This window comes from Neomonachus schauinslandi, chromosome 1 (assembly GCF_002201575.2).
Source record: "Neomonachus schauinslandi chromosome 1, ASM220157v2, whole genome shotgun sequence".
NCBI classification, from domain to species: Eukaryota; Metazoa; Chordata; class Mammalia; order Carnivora; family Phocidae; genus Neomonachus; species Neomonachus schauinslandi.
The window spans coordinates 44,728,636-44,745,145 of record NC_058403.1 but is presented as its reverse complement, the minus strand read 5'-3'; the positions used below and the strand labels follow the sequence as shown (position 1 = coordinate 44,745,145).

Sequence of the window (16,510 nt, the reverse complement as noted above, 5' to 3'; positions counted from 1 at the left end):
CATTGGGCTCCATGCTCAGCGGGAGTCTGCTTGAGAGTCTTTCCCTCTCCCTCTGCCTGTCCCCCCACTCATGTTCTCTCTCTCTCTCTCTCAAATAAAAAAAAAGATTATAAATTCAAAAAGTTTTAAAATATGTGTATCTGGAAATACAAAACCTCATTCAAGTTACAAAGATATAGTAATTTTGAGATTTATTTTTCACTTTTATCCTTGAGGATAGATTAAAAACAAGAGCACAAAATAAAAGGAGCCTGTCCTTACTATGTTCATTAATAATTTGATGATCACAAGAACTTAGGATGAAGACAAGTCTATCTACTCTAAATTTGTTATTCATTCATTTAACAAGTACATATTAAGGCCCTACTCTGTGCAAAACCCAGGGACACATGCTTTATTTAAACAGAGTAAAATCGAAGGACTAATGAAAGCTTTCCTGAGAAATATTTATTTCTTTATAATTTTTCTCAGTGCACCTAAAACTTCCTTGTTTCTTAGGCTATAAATAAAGGGGTTGAGCAGGGGGATGATAATCGTGTAGAACAGTGAATACATTTTATCCTGATATTGATCTGGGCCAGACCCAGGATGCACATACATGAAGAAGAGACTGCCATAGAACAAGGAAACAGAGAGCAGGTGGGCGCTGCACGTGGAGAAGGCTTTGCTCCTGCCCTTTTCAGATTTCTTTGTCAGGATGGCAGAGGACACGGGTATAAGACGCTATGATGGTCATAAAAGTAAAAGCTTGAATAAAAGCAGCAAAAATAAAAAGTACCAATGCATTAATAGATGGGTCAGTGCAAGAAATTGTATATAGTGGCAAAATTTCACAGTAGAAATGGTGTATTATATTGGACCTGCAGAAGGTTAATCTAAATAATAATCCTACATGAATTGTGGGATGCAGAAAACCAATTACATAAGACAAACTTATCAACCAAGTACAGAGCCTGTTGGACATCACCCCTGGATAAAGCAAGGGGTTGCATATGGCTACATAGCGGTCAGAGGCCATCACTACCAGGAGGAAACACTCTGTGGTGGCACTGGAACCAAAAAAATAATATTGGGCCATGCATTCAAAGAGGGATATCACTTGACTTTTGTCTAAGATGTTGACAAGCATCCTAGGAGTCACAGAGGATGAGGAACAAGCATCTGCAAAGGCCAAACTGCCAAGGAATAAGTACATGGGGTGTGAAGATGGGGGTCTTTCCAGATGAGAAAAATCAGTCCGAGGTTGCCCACCATGGTGGTGAGGTAGATGACCAAGAACACCAGGAACAGGGGGACCTGCAGCCCTGGATGATCTGTAAGTCCTGTGAGAACAAACTCAGTCACCTGCGTCTTGTTTGCCTCCATCATATGCACTCGGGCTGATCACTGCCCTGAGAGAATGGGTAAAGGAAAAAATTAATCAATAATCAGGAAAACTGGTATTATATGGCAACATCATATTCCTCTATTTCTGATGGCCCTTACTCAACAAATGCTAAAGTTTAGAGTTTAGAGTTTCTCTTTTTTAAACCACACTAATAATGTTAAATGTCTTATAGGTAATTTCAAGAAGTAAAACTTGGTTAAAAAGACTTCTAATTCTGGTGTTATGCTTGAGATGCTAAAATAACCACTCTTTCAAGACTAGAGAAGAAACAAAAATACTAGCCAGCTTATTTGCACATTTGGAATAGATCCGAGAGCTCCCATTAAACATACCCATATAGACAATTATCAAGCGGTTAACCAAGAATGTTTTTAACATTTTAGAGGCTCATAATTCTAAAATGATTAAAAAGATTTTTCTTTTCCTGCTCTTTTTGAGATTGCAAGTGGGACTATCAAAGCCAGGGTGAATGAAACATTACAAATGGCACCACAGTTGAAAAAATAACTAATGTTTTGAAAATGTGGATTCAGTTTAAATAGTAAAAAAAACTATAAATTCTGTTTAAAAGGTAAATCAAATGAGGAAAAAAGACGAACCACTGTAATAGGCAATGACTAACATAAAGACAGTCAAGGAAGATAAGAGCCCCAAACAACAAATGCATCCATGAGTTTTACAACCTGGGAAGCAAGTGAGAAGGCTGGGTTCTGTGGAGACACAAGAGAAAAAACCTCAGTCCTCATCAGCACAATGCATTTCATCAATGACAAATTATGCACAAGTCTGAACATAAAATATGTTTTATGCCCTCTCTTAGTATCTAAAGCAGGGTCTACCCATTTATAAACAGCTGATCTAAATATGTAACCATTCAAGGGAATATTTACCAGTCTTGGATTCACAGCTGCCAGGGTTTTATAACAAGACCATCCAAGTGGGTGTCATTCCAACGCCTATGTTTACTTCTACACCAATTCCACATAGACGTAGCTGAAGATTCCCTTCCTAAGTCGGTGCTAGCCTGAAATATCTCAAAGCTCCCACTTGGTAATTCAAAAGGAAGAATTTGTGAAAATTTCAGTTCTGATGAAAATAATCTTTGAACAGTAAAAATATATAGAAGAATTGGGATATTTTCTATAAAAAGGCACCTGGAGTTTTTCCCCTTTAAAAGAGAGGCTGTTTTGAGGAACACAGTTCTTCTTTATCTCCAGTGGAAAAAGAGAAAATTTGGGATTGATTTTAGACATGAAGAAACACCAACAGAGAGGCTGGTCATAGTGGCAGTAATCACCGAGTAAGCACGCTGCTGACAAGTCACTGCAAGTACTAGATTATCCTTATTTCACACTATTCCGAGATTATGACATTAAGGTGTGGCTCTTAGCAGATGTGGTGAATTCTTTTCTGCAGATTTCCAGAAAAGTACTATCTAAACAAGAGCCACATTGAAGGGGAAAGCATAGACTCTCTTTAAAAGTCCCATAACTCTCTAATTCTTAACTATTGGAAAATTTCCTGCTTCTATGAGGTTTCCATTATAAAGTGAAAGCCAGAATGAATTTGACTTTCAAAGACACAAATTATTAAATAGATTGATTGTATAATTCATTGTCCTGGCAAAGAAAATGTTAACAGAAATGTAACAAAATTTCAAAAGCTTGAGTCGCAAATCTATCTCTAAATTACTAAGTGATGTGTCTAAACCACTTTATGACCTTCGTTTTAAGGTTCTCTTCTGTGAAGCACTGGATTTTCTGAGGTGCATTTCTGCCCACAGTCTGTGAGACTCAACTAGTCTTTGCTATTCAGTGGGTAGCATAGCATGATGTTGAAGCACACAGACAGTATAGTAGTTCAAATCCTCATTCTACAATTATATAGCCTGTAGCCAAAAGGGTTAAAGGAGTTGAACATAGTTTTTATTTAGCTGTTAAGATTGCTTTCCGTTCCATTTGATAGATTAATCATCTCAAAAATTTTTCAAATATTTTGACAGCTCATGAGAAACTCTTGGTACTAAAATGATATGTTCTATCATTTTTGGTGGAAAGAATAATGACAATAAAATAAAGCACTGTATTCTCACCCAATTCTTATAAGAAGATGCAGAGATGTCATAAGATATAAATTTTCATGAAGAACTCTTAAGATATGAGAACAAAGATGTCAAAGACAACTACTTGTCTCATGTTAGTTTTCTTTGAAAAATGCAGTTTGGAAGCAAAGATATTTATTTCTTCCCATCCTCAAACCTGTTTGCAAAGAGAATATTGAAATTCCCTCAATGCCACCAAAGATTCCCTGTAGAATGAAATCAACCTACTGGGCTTTATAGACTAGTCTACAAATCATTTTTAACGTACTCATTTCTAACTATTATTTTTATAGCTTGTTTCTTCTGCAAACAAAAGTAGGTTAATTGGAGAAAACAATGAAAATGTAGTAAAACACAAAGAAACCAAATTGTTGTAATTTCACTAAACATTGATAAATACAGTTAACTTTTTGGTGTATATCTCTCCTATCATTTACCCAGGCATGTAGTTAATATTTATGTATATTTGTATATCCATAATTTATAGATAGGTAATTTTATATGAACATTTTTAAATAAAATAATGGCTCTGCTATACATAATTTTTCGCAAACTATTTTTAACTTAATAATATAACATTTATAGTCTTCTATATCATTACAATTGACACTTGAACAACATGAGGGTTAGGGGCACTGACCACCCATGCAGTTGAAAATCTGTGTATAAATTTTGACCCCTCAAAAATGTAACTACTGTAATAGCTTGCTGTTGACTGTAAGCCTTACCAATAACATACACAATTAATTAATGCATATTTTGTATATTACATGTATTATATACTATATTCTTATAATAAAGTAAGTTAGAGAGAAGAAACTATTAATAAAATTGTAAGAGAAAATACATTTACAGTACTGTACTGTATTTGTTGATGTTGTAAGTTGACATCCTGTATTTACAAAATGAATTCTCTGGGGCACCTGGGTGGCTCAGCCAGTAAGGAGGGCATGTATTGCGTGGAGCACTGGGTGTTAAACACAAACAATGAATCATGGAACACTACATCAGAAACTAATGATGTACTGTATGGTGACTAACATAGTAAAAGAAAAAGAAAGTCTGCCTTCAGCTCAGGTCATGATCCCAGAGTCCTGGGATTGACCCCCCAGCCCTGCATCGGGCTCCCTGCTCAGCAGGGAGTCAGCTTCTCCCTCTGCCTCTCACAATGCTCATGCTTCCTCCCCCATCTCTCTCTTCCTCACTCTCTCTCTCTGAAATAAATAAATAAAATCTTTAAAAAAATAAATAAAAATGAATCATCTGTCAGTACCTATATCAACATTGTCTTATGATACAAAACACTGCAGATGTTATATGTGTGACTAACACTAGACACTGAAAATGGAAAGATGTGAAAAAGAAACTCATATTTATTTGCAAGAATACAATTCATGCACTGATACAAAGAAACAGCAATATGATTGCTTTATGGTAGCCTACTATAATTAATATGACTGCCTCATGGTAGTCTAGCCTATACACTAATGAATGAATTGTTACTAATTTTTTTATGGCATACCATATTATAGCCATATTCATAACATGGTATTGGAAACATTGTTACATTTTTTTTAAAAAACCACTTACATGTGATGATAGGCTGAGAAGCAGTTTCTCCAATTATGAAAGAGAGACATATTATAGGATAATGTAATTCTTTGAAAGCAAAGTTATAAAAACTAACCCATTATTAATTTTATATTAAATATCACTCACCTTATGCCTACGTAAGGATAGGCTGTCCACTTCCATACAGGACTTGTACACGATGTTCCACAGGATGAATACATAGGCGATGATGAGGACAGAAGAATGTTTCCCCAGTTCTTGCTGTACAGTTATTAAACTTTTCACACAAAAACGCATAAAAACAGGTTTTTAACTGTATGGCATGATGATTGTTTGGTATCTGTGAAGGAGAGGTAGATCATCATACAGGTATTCATCCTTGTCTTCACATTGCGTAGGCTGAGGAGGAGGAGGAAGGGGGGGTTGGTCCCAGAGGCGGAAGAGGTGATGGAGTTGGCAGGAGAGGCGGGCACACTCAGTGTAACTTCACAACAACACCTTGTAATTTCTTTCTCACTTTTTTGCTTTTTCACTCCTCTAAAAATGTTTCTACCCAGTACCAATCCTTCTTCCACCAGTTGCTTTATTTTCAGTGCCCATATCAGGGAAGGGTGCAGATCATTAAAGTCAAAAGCAGTCTTGAATAATCCGAAACCTTCTGCCAGATGGTCTAGTGCCAATTTGTTTTCTGACATTGCTTCTTCTATGTCTTCTTCCTCATCATCTGGCGCTGGTTCAGAAGCACTCATCTCCATCAAGTCGTCTTCGATCAATTCCTCTGGTGTGGTGTCTGTTAACTCTTGAATTTCTCCAAGATCCATATATTGAGACCCTTCCCCCGCCATTTTTTTTTTTTTGCCATATACACAATTTCTTTAATGATTTTACTTGACTAGCTCTGTCATAAATCCTGTAGTGCACAACATCTGAACACAGTTTTCTCCAGCAGAAATTTATTGTTTTGGGCTTGACTGCTTTCACGGCTTTTTCTATCACAATAGTGGCATCTTCCATGGTATAATTGTTCCAGACTTTCAAGATATTTTCTCTTTAGGGGTTCTCTTCCAAACTGTTGACCATCCTTTCCATAGATTATTGTGTGTAATGAGCCTTAAAGGTTTTTATGAACCCCTGATCTAGAGGCTGAATTAGAAGCATTGTGTTTGGGGGCAAGTAGACACTTCAGTGCCCTTGGTCTTGAACTCATGGGGTTCTAGGTGGCCAAGGGCATTGTCCATATCAAAAGAACTTTAAATGCAATCCCTTACTGGCAAGGTACTTCCTGCCTTCAGGAACAAAGCAAAGATGGAGCCAATTCAGAAAAATTCTTCCCTTTGTCCAGGCTTTCTTATACAACCAAAAGGCTGGAAGCTGGTGTTTCTCTTTTCCCTTCAAGGGTCAGGAGTTAGCAGCTTTATAGATAAGGGCAATCCTGATCATAAACCCAACTGCATTTGCACAAAACAGTAGATTTGGCCCATCCCTTGTTTGCCTTAAATCATAGTGCTCACTTCTCTTCCTTACTAATAGATATCCTTTGTGGCATTTTCTTTCCAGAATAGGATACTTTGATCTGCATTAAAAACCCGTTCAGGCAGATATCTTTTTTCCTCAGTGATTTTTTTAATGACATCTGGGAACTTGTCTGCTGCCTTTTAGTTGGCAGAGCTGCTTCTCCTGTTATCTTGACATCTTTTAAGCCAAACTTCTTTCTAAAATTATCAAACCATCTTTTGCTGGCATTAAATTCTCCAACTTAAGATCCTTCACCTTCTTTTTGCTTTAAGTTGTCATATGACTTCATTTTTTCTCAAATCAGAGTCTATAGGCATGCCTCTCTTATAGTCATTCTACACCCACATTTTTAATGCATTTTTAATATGAGACAAAAAGGTATTTTGCAAAGAATGCAAGGTTTTTGTGCCTGCTGGCATAGCTGTAGTGATGGCTTCAAGAATTTTCTTTTTCGGGGGCTTCTGGGTGGCTCAGTCAGTTGAGCAACCAATTTCAGCTCAGATCATGATCTCAGGCTCATGAGATCGGGCTCCATGCTGGGTGTGAAGCCTGCTTAGGATTCTTTCTTTCCCTCTGCCCCTCCCCGCTTGCACTCTTTCTCTCTCTCAAAAAAAAAAAAAAAGAATTTTCTTTCTTTTTTTTTTTTTTCCTGACAATGGTCCTTATACTGCTTTAAATGACAGGCAACCACAGCTGCAGACCTCCATCTACCATATATATTAAGCAATTCAACTTTTTGTTGTAATGTCATGATTCTTCTCTGCCTCTTGGGGGCACTAACAGCACGGCTAGTGGTACCTCATAAGGGTTCCATAGTGTTATTCAAGGTTTATGTTAATTGCACTAAACACGAAAAATACACGAAAACCACGAGATCAGTTTGTTCTGCGATATACAATTTACTAGAGAAACCAATTGCTCATGTAGAGATTAGCATGGTAGGTTGCCCTGAGCTCACCAAGACAGCAGAAGAAGGTGATTATGAAATTACAGTAGTGCAGTATGTACTACAGTTAATTTTATGCAGTTATGACTTAATGCTGCTTTCTCTCAATTGCCGTTGGTTCCATGTACAGTCTCTAAGTGTTGGTTTGGATAAGATTTAACTTTTTACAACAGATTTTTGTATATTTTATGGTAGTAAGTGATAAAATAGTATCACATATATTTTATGCATTTGTGACATACCTTTTTCTTATTTTTTTTTTTTGATATTTCCAGACTATGAAGTTCATCTGAGAGTTTTTTCAAATTGTCACAAATCCACAACAAATTTTCCAACATATTTCTTGGAAAAAATATGCATAAGCCTGACCTATAGGTATTTGGTAGAAATGAAAAAACTACTGAGGGGTATAAAAATGTGTTTAATGTGTGAAAATTCATCATTTTATCTAAGCAGAAAGACTTGATCTAGCAGAGGCATTAATTTTTCTAAATTAATTTATAAATTTAATTAAATATTAAATAAAATCATAGGGATAGTTGAACTAGAAAATTAATTCATCTGTAAGAGCAAACAGATTTTATTTAATGCCCGAAGAATTCTTCTAAAAGAATAAAGAAGGGAGATGGCCCATGCCAGCTTTGAATATATCATAAAGTTTGCTGTAATAACTGAAACTATAGTTGATGTTACCAACATTCATTATAAAATACAAATTCACTATAATTTGAATATCTACTTCTAGACATGGGGAAGAAGAGTAGCAACGTTGATTGAAAGCATAGACTTTGGAAAGAAACAGACTTTGGTTCATTGGGCTTTGCCTCTATGACTGATCAATAACTTAAACTCTCTAAGCTTTGACATCCTCATTGGCAAGATGATGTTAATAATGTGCACTTACAAGGTTGTTGCAAGAATCAGATGAGAGGGTGAATGTCAAGCCCTTAGCACTGTACTTGACAGATAGGAAAGGCTTGTTAAATGGTAATTTTAACTATTTGTGATAGTTATTTTAATTATGCAGAAGTAAAGCAGTTAAGCTCTTTTGTTAGAGAATGGTTTTGGGGTGAGCAAATTGAGATGTGTTGTCATAGTGCCAATTTATAACAATGGCAGTTTTTGTACATAAAATACTTTTACAATTAGCTCAAGCCATCTGCAGGTTGGCACACAAATCAGTAAGTAGTGAGATTTATGTGGAGTCACAACTTCTAGAAAAAAAAACCTATAGGCATAACACATTTTAAGAGAAAATTTTATTGTAATGAAAACTACAGATACATTTCATAATTAAACATTTCACACTGCATCATGAACAAAGGACTTTTTTCCTAACCACGATACCACTTGGCTATCAGATAAAATGAATACTATTCTTCCAATACCATCAAATAACCAGTCTATATTCAAATTTCTCCAATTGTTACTAATTTTTTACAGCATTGCATTTGTTTGTTCTACCTATCAAGATTCTTTTCATCCAAAACAGTGTCAGGATGCCTGGGTGGCTCAGTCGTTAAGTGTCTGCCTTTGGCTCAGGTCATGATCCCAGGGTCCTGGGATGGAGCCCCACATCAGGATCCCTGCTCAGCAGGAAGCCTGCTTCTCCCTCTTCCACTCCCCGCTTGTGTTCCCTCTCTCTGTCAAACAAATAAAATCTTTAAAAAAAAAAATCCCAAACAGTGTCATTTCTTTCCCCTTTCTTTACATCCTTGTTGTTGTTATTAATCACAATGGTTTTCTTGTTTCTCCCCCTAATGAAATGACATGGAGAAAGTGGACCAGTTGTTCAATTGTCTTGTGAAATTTCCCACATTCTGGATTTGTGTAGCTGCCTTGTTTGACTTGTTCTCCTACTCTTTGTATTTTTCCATTTCCAGTGGAATTTATATCTAAAGGCTTGATTAAACATTTTGGCAAGAATTCTTTATAAATGATGTTATGAATTTCATATTGCATAACATTAGGAAGTGCAGGGATCCTGTTGGTCTCACTATTGGCGGGGTTCAGTGTGATCCCTGGGTTAAGGTATTAATAGTCACATCTCCCCACTATAAACTATAAAGTTTACCTGTTTTCCCTTACATCTGGCAAGTAACTCATGATATGATACTTTCTCACTTTGCACCCAGCTCCCTATCCTTTTTTTAGCTAAGGCTTTTAGCATCCTTTGATGATTCTTGCCAGAACCAATTATATTATTAGGGATTTTTAAATGGTAATTTTTTAATTCTGTCATTTGTTCTACATCTTCTTAGCTGGAATACTTTAGCACAACTATAAAAGAAGATGAAATAGGACAAAATGTTTTGACATTTATCATGAAAAAAATTAAACAAATGTCTAAACATTTGTTTAGTTTTATTTGACCTTGCGAGAAGTTCAAAGTTTCATAAGCCCATCTTCTTTCTTGGAGGCAAATTGTTGGTGATTTTAAAAGGTCTACTTTGAATAGCTTAGTAATTCAGTCCAAAAATACATGTAAGTGTCTGGTATAGTAGACCCTGGTCAGGAGTTTTCTTTGAAAGGACAAAAATGAGTCAATAAAAATGCAAGTTGTGCCAAATTCTGTCTAGTCAATGTTTCCTGTTTCTCACACTTTGTAAGAAATTGACTTTTCTCTCTCATTAGTGATCAAATTATTTTTTGCCAGAAATCATCCATTTGGGGCAATGTTGTTTTTGGAAACCTTCCTCCCAAAGAGGGATTTTACAGACACTTGCTTTTTAAGGTCTCCTAAGACTAATTTTTTAATGTACATATTTAATAAAAATATAATAATCATTATCATAAGAACATATTTTTGTACTTTACTTTCAACAAAAACATATTCATATAAACTTTCTTAATTTCTCAACAGTATTGGAGCACCTGACTTTTCTCACATTACCTTACATAATGAGAAGAATTCTGGTGTGGACACATTGGCCACCTGTGACAATGCAGTTTGTAACAGTGTTTCTTGTCTTAACTTAGCCTCGTTTTATTTATATAACTTTAAAAAAGTTGGATCTTAACTTCCTCATAAAAACAAAATCTATATTTGTATAGTGATTTATGCCCTATAATGTTCCTTAACACATACCGTCTCACCCAATCAGCTAAATAGGGACACTAGTGCATAGTATTATCTCCATTATCTATGAAGAAATTGAGGCACTGCCCATTTAAATATCATCAAACACTCATTGTTTTCTTCTCTGTGTGACCCAGAGGATTTAACGAAGGCTCTTGTGGTCACTTTAACTTCATCTAAGACTCAGGAATAAAAGAACAGATCATCTGATTTGACACAACTGTGTTTTCCGTTACTCCAGGCTCTCTCACTTGTAAATGGAAGAAATGTCACCTCTTTCCATTTTTCCAAAATGACTGAAAGGATCAATTAAGATGATTCAGATGAACACACTCTAAGAATCTTAAAGTAATATTTAAATATGAGGTGTGTCTTAGTCCATTCAGGCTGCCATAAAACATACCACCGACGTGCTGGCTTATAAACAACAGAAATTGATTTCTCACAGTTCTGGAGGCTGGAAGTCCAAGGTCAAGGTGTCAGCAATGTCACATTTTGATGAAGGTCCTCATCCTGATTCATATTCAGTCAGTGCCTTTTCACTGTGTCCTCACATGGAGGAAGAGGTCGGGCATCTGTCTGGAGCCTCTTTTATAAGGCACTGATCCCAACATGAGGCTCTCCCACATGACTTCAGCAACTTCCACAGGCCCTACCTTTTCATATCATCATCTTTGGGGATTGGGATTTTAAAATATGAATTTGGGGAGGACACAAATATTCAGATGAGAGCAGGTAGGCTTTCCTCTTAAGAAATCAAAATTCAGCTTTGTCGAAGATTATTTGACCATAGAGTTGAGGGTCCATATCTGGGCTCTCTATTCTGTTCCATTGGTCTGTATGTTTTTTTATGCCAGTACCATGCTGTCCTGGTGATCCCTGCTTTGTAATATAGCTTGAAATCGGGCAACGTGATGCCCTCAACTTTGTTTTTCTTTTTCAACATTTCCTTGGCGATTCGGGGTCTTTTCTGATTCCATACAAATTTTAGGATTGTTTGTTCCAGCGCTTTGAAAAATGTCATTGGAAGTTTGATCAGGATAGCATTGAAGGTATAGATTGCTCTGGGTAGCATAGACATTTTAACAATGTTTATTCTTCCGATCCATGAGCATGGAATGTTTTTCCATCTTTTTGTGTCTTCTTCAATTTCTTTCATGAGTGTTCTAGAGTTCCTAGAGTATAGATCCTTTTTTACCTCTTTGGTTAGGTTTAATCTGAGGTATCTTATGGTTTTTGGTGCTATTGTAAATGGAATCCTTTCTCTAATTTCTCTTTCTACAGTTGCATTGTTAGTGTATAAGAAAGCAACTGATTTCTGTGCATTGATTTTGTATCCTGCCACATTACTGAATTGCTGGATGAGTTCTAGTAATTTGGGGGTGGAGTCTTTTGAGTTTTCCACATAAAGTATCATGTCATCTGCGAAAAGAGAGAGTTTGACTTCTTCTTTGCCAACTTGAATACCTTTTATTTCTTTTTGTTGTCTGATTGCTGTTGCTAGGACTTCTAGTACTGTGTTGAACAATAGTGGCGAGAGTGGGCACCCTTGACGTGGTCCTGATCTTAAGGGAAAGGCTCTCAGCTTTTCCCCATTGAGGATGATATTCGCTGTGGGTTTTTCATAGATGGATTTTATGAACTTGAGGAATGTTCCCTCTATCCCTATACTCTGGAGAGTTTTAATCAGGAAAGGATGCTGTATTTTGTCAAATGCTTTTTCTGCATCAATTGAGAAGACCATATGGTTCTTCTCCCTCCTCTTATTAATGTGTTCTATCACATTGATTGATTTGCAAATGTTGAACCACCCTTGCATCCTGGGGATAAATCCCACTTGGTCGTGGTGGATGATCCTTTTAATGTATTGTTGGAGCCTATTAGCTAGGATTCTGTTGAGGATTTTGGAATCCATATTCATCAGGGATATCGGTCTGAAATTCTCCTTTTTGATGGGGTCTTTGCCTGGTTTGAAGATTAAGGTAATCTTGGCCTCATAGAATGAGTCTGGAAGCTTTCCTTCTGTTTCTATATTTTGAAACAGCTTCAGGAGAATAGGTATTATTTCTTCTTTAAATGTTTGGTAGAATTCCCCAGGGAATCCATCAGGCCCTGGACTCTTGTTTTGGGGGAGGGTTTTTTTGTTTTGTTTTTTGCTTTTTAATTTTATTTTATTATGTTATGTTAATCACCATACATTACATCATTAGTTTTTGATGTAGTGTTCCATGATTCATTGTTTGCATATAACACCCAGTGCTCCATGCAGAACATGCCCTCTTTAATACCCCTCACCGGGCTAACCCATCCCCTCACCCCCCTCCCCTCTAGAATCCTCAGTTTGTTTCTCAGAGTCCATAGTCTCTCATGGTTCATCTTCCCCTCATGAACAGACATTTTGGGAGGTTTTTGATCACTGCTTCAATCTCGTTACTGGTTATTGGCCTATTCAGGTTGTCAATTTCTTCCTATGTCAGTCTTGGCAATTTATAGGTTTCCAGGAAGGCATCCATTGCATGCAGGTTGCTCAGTTTATTGGCATAGAGTTGTTGATAATAATTTCTAATAATTGTTTCTATTTCCTTGGTGTTAGTCGTGATCTCTCCCCTTTCATTCATAATTTTATTAATTTGGGTGCTTTCTCTTTTCTTTTGGGTAAGTCTGGCCAGAGGTTTATCGATCTTATTAATTCTTTCGAAGAACCAGCTTCTAGTTTCGTTGATCTGATCTACTGTGTTTCTGGTTTCTAATTCATTGATCTCTGCTCTAATCTTAATTATTTCTCTTCTAATGCATGGCTTAGGCATCGTTTGTTGCTTTTTCTCTAGTTCTTCAAGGTGTAGAGTTAGTTGGTGAATTAGGGATTTTTCTATTTTTTTTTTTTTTTTTTAAAGATTTTATTTTTATTTATTTGACAGAGAGAGACACAGCGAGAGAGGGAACACAAGCAGGGGGAGTGGGAGAGGGAGAAGCAGGCTTCCCGCCGAGCAGGGAGCCTGATGCGGGGCTCGATCCTAGGACCCTGGGATCGTGACCTGAGCTGAAGGCAGACGCTTAACGACTGAGCCACCCAGGTGCCCCGATTTTTCTATTTTTTTGAGTGAGGCTTGGATGGCTACGTATTTCCCCCTTAGGACTGCCTTTGCAGTATCCCATAGGTTTTGCACCAATGTGTTTTCATTCTCATTGGTTTCCATGAATTGTTTAAGTTCTTCTTTGATTTCCTGGTTGACCCAAACATTATTGAGCAGTGTTTCCAAGTGTTTGAATTTCTTCCAAATTTTTTCTTGTGATTGAATTCCAGTTTTAAAGCATTATGGTCTGAGAATATGCAGGGAATAATCTCAATCTTTTGGTATTGCTTGAGACCTGATTTGTGACCCAGTATGTGGTCTATTCTGGAGAAAGTTCCTTCTCTGAAGATGACATACAAATGGCTAATAAACACATGAAAAAATGTTCATCATCATTAGCCATCAGGGAAATTCAAATCAAAACCACATTGAGATACCACCTTACACCAGTTAGAATGGCAAAAATTGACAGGACAAGAAACAACAAACATTGGAGAGGTTATGGAGAAAGGGGAACCCTCTTACACTGTTGGTGGGAATGCAAGTTGGTATAGCCACTTTGGAAAACAGTGTGGAGGTTCCTCAAAAAATTAAAAATAGAGCTACCCTATAACCCAGCAATTGCACTCTTGGGTATTTACCCCAAAGACACAGATGTAGTGAAAAGAAGGGCCATATGCACCCCAATGCTCATAGCAGCAATGTCTGCAATAGCCAAACTGTGGAAAGAGCTGAGATGCCTTTCAACAGGTGAATGGATAAAGAAGATGTGGTCCATATATACAATGGAATATTACTCAGCCATCAGGAAGGATGCATACCCAACTTTTACATCAACATGGACGGGACTGGAGGAGATTATGCTAAGTGAAATATGTCAAGCAGAGAAAGTCAATTATCATATGGTTTCACTTATTTATGGAACATAAGGAAGAGCATGGAGGACATTAGGAGAAGGAAGGGAAAAATGAAGGGGGTGAATCGGAGGAGAAATGAGCCATGAGAGACTATGGACTCTGAGAAACAAACTGAGGGTTTTAGAGGGGAGGAGCTGGGGGGATGGGTTAGCCCAGTGATGGGTATTAAGGAGGACACGTACTGCATGGAGCACTGTGTACTATACGAAAACAATGACTCATGGATCACCACATCAAAAACTAATGATGTACTGTATGGTGACTAACATGACATAATAAAATAAAATTAAAAAAAATAAATTAAAATTCAAAATCTAAAGTGATCATCATGTATGTTTGAGCAATTTTAGCACTTTGTCTTTCAAAATGTAGTCCAGCCCCACCTGCCTCAGAGTTGTCTGGGCTACTTGTGCATAGTACAGAATCTCACACCAACCAACAATCTACTGAATCCAATACCTATGGGCTCATGCACACTAAAGTTTAAGAATGAAAACCTCAAGTGAAAAATCTCCACATCATTGGCTCTTCTGCTTAACTAAACCAGTTATAAATGTTATATAGAGGTTATACTCTCCAACCAAATAATGTACCTAGTAGACATTTTGTAATAGCTCAAATGACATTCAGTGGATTGATTATACTACATGACAATACAGATAAGAATGGAGAACTGTCCAATACAAATAAAATACCTGCTGAAATATGGGACTCTAATAATGCAGGAGAAACATTTGTTAGGAAAGATTTGCAACTTTTTGTGAACTGTCTGGATATGCATAGCCTGTTTCCCCAAACTGATTATCTGGTAGGAATTTGAAAGAAATTAGTGTTATTTACAATTTTTTTAATGAATGAATTTGTTTTCAGACAGCACACTGCAGGTCCCTATTCACTAGCATATAGATAATTGTGTCAGACTTCCAAAACCAACTAAAAAGAATCAAAAACCATATGAAGATTTTACTTTCCCCTTAAACCAGTCGTTTTCAACCTGGGCTATGCTTTTATCACCTGGAGGGATAAAGGTCGACAAATAGCTGGGTCACATCTCCAGAGCAGCTGATTTCACTGGTCTGAGATTGGGTCAGAGAATTTTAATTTCTAAGGACCTTAGGTGATTCCAGCAAGGATTGAGAATCACTGCCTTAAATTAAAAAAAGCACACTATGCAATAGACATATCATTTATATATCATTATTTCCCTTGTGCCATCAAAAATGGGGGGAATAAAGATAAAAACTTGATCAAAAATTGCATAAACTATGATAAAGTAACCATTTGGCAAAACAGTCATTGTAACAGTCATACAAGAAAGTTTCTATACTTGAATATCACCTATTCTTCATCGGAAGCTTGCCAAGTTTCACATGATTGTCCCTAGTGACTCTCAATGCTGGCTGCATATTAGAATCAGTCAGAGAGGTTTAGAAAACTACCAGAAGCCTGGTACCCCATCTTAGAGATTTTAGTTTGTTTGGTTTGAGGTGAGAACCAAGAGTGAGAACCACTGATCCATGGTCCATACCATCTGGGTGAAGAAGAAGAAGATATGCAAGACTTGATTGGTGACATTTAGTCACTAATTCTGCTACTTGTTATCAACAGGGTGTGATGTGTCAAAGAGTTATTCAGTTTTACAATACGCTCGCTATAAAGCCTGCTAAGAAGTACCTGAAATGCTGTCATTCTCATGGATTAAGCAGCTATTAGTTGGATTCCAAACCATCTTTTGCATAAAATATAAAACCATGAAAACTAAAAGTTTCTACAAAGAACTCACAGTATCCTATAAAAAAAACCTAGCATGGTGACCTGAGCTTTACAAGAAAAGAAGAAGCCAGGAAGCACATCTAGAGGCTTACTTCCATTCTCTTAGCCACAGGGCACACCGGTGGAGCAGAGGGAGCCGTCCAGAT

General features: G+C 36.9%; 1 pseudogene; it reads right to left on the bottom strand.

Annotated features, from left to right (window-relative positions):
• Window positions 1-447: 447 nt before the first annotated feature.
• Window positions 448-1,368, bottom strand: LOC110578431 (annotated as a pseudogene).
• Window positions 1,369-16,510: the final 15,142 nt, after the last annotated feature.